Here is a 5,631-nt window from a genome sequence, read left to right on the forward strand (position 1 = left end):
TCATTTTTTTTTCCTGAAAGGTTCATTCTGTAACTTTTTTTAATGATGTTTCCATCCTTTAGGAGTCATTGTGGGTTGGTCTACAGGAGGTGACTGACACAGCTTGCTTTGCCAGTACCTCAGGTGCTGTATCTGTGGGGTTTTCTTTAGTTTTTTATTTTTATTAATTTATAACTCATCTCTTAGAAACCTCTCCTCAGCAGCTGTCTTTATTTGTTGAGGGGGCTCAGTATGGGGCATGGATCATTGGTCATGCCACCCCCCCCCCGCCTGATCCCATTACTTATCCTCAGACTATGTAACCATGGTGGCTGGGAACTAATTTAAAGCTCTGTGCCCAAACGTTCTAGGGATCTGAAAGCAATAGGGTGAAAACACAAAGAGAGATCTCTCTCCCTATGTGGGTTTCTATAGTAACAGTGAGGTTGCCCTTCCTAAGTTACCACTTGGTACAAGCTTATTCTTAAAATCATGTTTTCCTCCCTTCCTTTTTCTCTTTTTAAAAAAGAAAAATGAATATTTTTCTTACATGGAACCACATATTACTGCTTACTTCATTCTTTTTTTTAATTTAAAATTTTATCGATTCTTTGTGGATTTCACATCATGCGTCTCTATCCCATTCATCTCCCTGTCCCCTGGCATCTGCCCTCTTCATTTGCAAACTGCTGCCCCCAAGATTAAGGAAAATAAGATTTAAAAAAGAAAGAAAAATCTCCTCATGGAAGCTGTAATGTGACCCAATGATGCACAGTATAGCCTTCAGTCCATACATCTTACTTGAAAGTGTTCATCACAATGAGTCATTAGTCTGGTGTAAGGCTCCTGGTTTCTGCTACACTATTGATACTGGGCCCTCACTGGGGCTCCTCTTGGACATCATGTGTGAGTGGACATTTTCCTGACTTGTATTCCCCCTGTGTATCACAAGGTGAGCATAACCTTACAGTTGTCACTTAATGCCCCAGTACTTTTCCCAACAAAATAATTCTTACAAATAATACTTGAAGGGGGATAGTATTAGTAATCACATTGATATTTTCTATTAAATCGGAGAACATTTCAGAAGGTGGATGCTTTGTGGCTCACAATTATTTTAATGCTACTATGACTGATCCATATCATAGCACATTAATGTCTATAGTATATTCTCTGAACTTCAGTGGCTACTCTTATCCCCAAAGTAATTAAGAAGAGTGATGTGCATAGTATTTTTATATACAGTGTGAATCACCAAATTAGCCTGTTAGTGCACTATTTCATATAAGAATGAAGACAAAAATACATGGATGAGAGTTCCAATAAAGTATCCAATATTGCTCCTGGGATGCATTAAAATAGAAGTATCCTAGGAAAAATCTAATTAGTTATTTATAGACTACCTTCCTCAGTATGGCAGAAGGTGTGATAAAGAATGGTGAAGACCGAGCGGATTACAGAATATTTCCAAACACTGAATGAAAATCATTTGTGCATAACTCTAATGTTGAGTTGGTTTTCTTGACTCAGGAAAAGGGAAAGAAAACATCCTAGCAACCAAATCTACCTAAGATTTTGCCTAATTTATGGTCAGCCAAGATACCACAAGGACCCTGAGACAGAGATGTTCATGGAATGCTAAAAGCCTTTGCATCTGTGTCAAGTAAATATTGCAATAACTTTTTTTTTAAAAAAATCTGACAAGCTGAGTACATTTGCTCTTTATGCATATATTATCTTTATCTACCAGCATTGGCTTTTCATACAAGTGACAGCATAATCTATTGAAGGGAAATGGCTATTGTCATAAATAAGGCATCTACTTCTCTGGCTAGAATATAATTAGACTTCAATAGGTAGTGACACTTTTCTCTTAGAAATAAATCACTACCAGGAATAATTGAATTAGTCAGAGGAGCACAAGACAATGCTATGGGAGCTGTAATACTCTAAAATAATCTCAGTGATGTTTCTCCTCTTGAACATTTTCTTGTGTGTTCAAACTCTGTTAGGTTTGGTAACTCCAGGTAATATCTTGGTATGACTTAGGAATAAAGGTTTAGAAATGCTTGTTCCTTCAACTCTGCAGTCAGGACAGAGGTGAAGGGAATGCTTATAATACTTTTATCTTTTGTCTTCAATTGCTTTAGCTGAAAAATTACAGTTGAGTCTGAACCCTGATCATAAAGATTGGTCATATGACCTTGCCTAGAATCATAGAGATAAAAAAAATGGCAGCACAGTTAATATTGAGTAAAGAATTAGTGTCTTCACAAAATCCTTTAAGCTGGGGCTAGAGAGAGGGCTCAGTGGCTAAGAGAGCTTGCTGTACTTCTAGAGGACGTGGGTGCTACTCCCAGGACCCACATGTTAGTTCCCAATCATCACCCCAGTACCAAGGGTTCTGATATCATCTTTTGGTCTCCCTGGGCACTAGGCATATGTGTTGTGCATATACACACATGTAAGCAACACAGACACATAACAAAATATTATGTTATAAAACATTTAGACCATTTTATGGAATTGTGGGAAGTTACTTGTTACATGGGTACTAGATTCTGACAAACTAATATAAGTAGCAATTGAATCTATTTGAGAGACTTGAGGGAGGCTGTAGCTCAGTATTAGAGCACTAACCTGTTCAAGGATTAAGTTTCTTTTCCTAGATTACAAATTAGTTAATTCCTAGCTACCCATGAAAGAGCCTGAAAAGCCAGTCCACACATATAAGGAAGATGAACATGTAAAATGAGAGCATTTAGCCTTGAACTCAGTAATGACACCACAATGTATCAGAGGAAAGGGTTTTGTTTTCAATGAATAATATTGGATAAATTTAATTTTGGTGCCGAATATTATGATGATGATGCTTCTTTCATTGAGTGTAACCATCACTTTCAGGCACATTTGATATCTAATTGCATTGATAACAAGCAGATCACTTAAAACAAAGTGTGTAGGAGTCTTGCTAGAAAAAGTTGGAGGAGGCAAAAACTTCTTAAAGAAGATACCAGCATTTCCAAATACCTAAGAAATCTTTCCTGAGCAAAGAGTACTGTAGTGAAATCAATAACTTATATTATTTTAAGAGATAATTCATGGAGTAGAAAAGAAAATTGCAGTCTGGGGGACAGCATGTTTTATAATAAACACATCTACAATAGAATTATATGCAGTTTGCATTAAAAAGGGAAAGGAAGATAACCCAAATCAGGAAACAGAAAAGACTAGGACACATCCTTCATGAAGGGAGGTGATTGAATGTCTAAAAAACTAGGTATTAGTTAGTTAGGACATAACAGAACCAAGATGGCAGTGTAACACTATCACGTACCTAATAATGTTTCAAATGAAAAAGATATGCCCAGCTCTGCCTCAATACAGAGATCAATGGAACACTCCTGCTTGGATGTTGGAAATGTAAATTGATAAAGTTCATAATTATGTAATTGAACACATCCAGTAATACTGAAGCAGGATTCTCTCCTTTGTCAGGGAATCATGTCTATATGTTTATGAAAAAGGTCTACAGTAATGTCTAATGCAATGCAGAGACTGAAACAGACAAAATAACTGCTACATGCAGGATAGAACAAAAAAACAACCACCTTTTGAGGGAGATTGGAGAGTAAACTATTCAGGTTCTTTAGGCCATGTGGTCTCTGCCCCAAGTACTCAGTTCTGAATTTGTAGTACAAAAGCAAGTCTAGAATATCTGCTACTAAGTTTGTATTGCTGTATTTCAATAATACATAAATCAACATAAATGAATCTCAAGTATTTTTCTTAAAGAAACCAGACATGTAAATATTTAAATTGTATTATTCCATAAATCAAGTGGCCATTTGTGGTACTGTAAATCAGAATGATGTTTCCCCTGGTGTGTGTGTGTGTGTGTGTGTGTGTGTGTGTGTGTGTGTGTGTGTGTGTGTGTGTGTGTGTGTGTTTTGTGCACACATGCTTGTCAGTAGAGTAGCTGCAGTCTATGCAGGAAGTCTGAACAGAAAGTTCAGAATGAGTGAGTGTTCTGAATAGCTAATGCTGTTCTCTTTCAAACTAGCTTCTGGCTAGAAATATATTTTACCTTGTGAAAATTCATCAAGCGATTCATGAAGTATTTCTGATCAGTACATATAGTTCTGTTCCATGGGGAGAGGATGGTCTTAAGAAAATGGATGGTTCATACCCTTTAATCAAGTAGCAGCAGGCATTCTGGTTTCTCATATGCTAATTTAAATTTATTTCATTATGGTAGAAAAATGAAAGAAGATTAAATTACCTTTAAAGCTAAACCATAAAACCAAAACCTGTCAAAAGTTTTCAAGTCATATTTAATTATTATAGAATGTAGAAAATTTAAAGCATGATATTTTAAGTGATCATTGGAAGACCTATTGTGATAATATTAAAATTATAAACAAAAATCTGCATTCTAATTAGACTAATAACTAATGGGAACTTGGAGGTTGTGACATTCATTAAATTAAAATATAAACTATTAGAGGTTCCAAGTAGTGAAAGAGACTCCAGTACCATGTCTGGATTGTCTGACCCACCACTATGGCCTTGCCCCACCCATCCACATTGTTCTTTTTGCTCCTGCTTGGCTCAGTCACAGTTTAGTTCTCTCCATCTCCTTCCATCTGCCCATAAATTTGCACAAGTGTCTTCACAAGGAGCTTTACAAGGACTTGTCAGTGATGGGCTTGTACAAGATCACTGGCCAGTTTGGCGGCATTGTTGGTCTGTACACCCAATTCAAGATCAGAGATCTGCTAACCATATTTTGTACACCATGGATGATGAGACTAAGAAGTTTGCCTTTACTGTGGAAGATTATGACATGTTTGAAGTATGTCTTGAGAGGAAGGGACCAGGGCAGATAGCTGACCAACATGTGTTCCTAGACATGAAGCATGGAGATGAATAATTATGAAGAGATTTCAAAGCTGAGAAACCCAAACCATTGGAGATGGAGTTATGATGCCTCAAGGACCTTTGAGAAACAATCATGTATGGTTTTGTGTACATGAAGAAATGGAAGAGGAGGTGTGTGACACCAGTGAATACCCAGGTTCTGTATACTTTAGTATCTTTTTGATGTTCTGTCTCATGGGACCATCCACCTGGTAGGTCTTCTACCTGTGTTGCTTCTTCAGGACTAAGAATTTGATAGACTAATGATGCTCTGTCTTCTGACACCTTGTATCTCAGCCAGGAGAACATTGCTGGGACATTTCTGGCTTAATTCAAGGAAATTTTACTAATGGTTCCATCAGAACACAGAGTTTTCTTACAGAACTGATTTCTTTTGGTGTGAGAAATACCAGGTACCCTCTACACCCAACAAGTCAATGAGGATTTCCTTTTAAGGTATTAGGATTTGGACTAGGTTTGCAACAAGATTATTAAAGTCACCTATGTGAAACAAACACAGAGGTTACCTGGATAACTACAAGGCCAGCATTTCCCCTGGGTTTCAGCATGTGATCTTTTTGAGCTGTTTGCTCTCTTTCTCCCATTTGCTCATCACCTTGACCTTTCACTGTAGTTCTTCTCCCAAGACTTCTATGACCTTGGTCATCTTGACTCATGCCATTTGTCCTCTTCCTGTTTCCTTGTAAAACATCCTGAACTTTCTCTTGGCCC

The 5,631-nt window shown here is 37.3% G+C and overlaps 1 pseudogene; it reads left to right on the forward strand.

Moving 5' to 3' along the window:
* Positions 1-4,516: 4,516 nt before the first annotated feature.
* Positions 4,517-5,163, forward strand: LOC100773308 (annotated as a pseudogene).
* The last annotated feature ends 468 nt before the right edge of the window (positions 5,164-5,631 follow it).

The sequence above is a fragment of the Cricetulus griseus genome (assembly GCF_003668045.3).
Source record: "Cricetulus griseus strain 17A/GY chromosome 1 unlocalized genomic scaffold, alternate assembly CriGri-PICRH-1.0 chr1_0, whole genome shotgun sequence".
Lineage (NCBI taxonomy): Eukaryota > Metazoa > Chordata > Mammalia > Rodentia > Cricetidae > Cricetulus > Cricetulus griseus.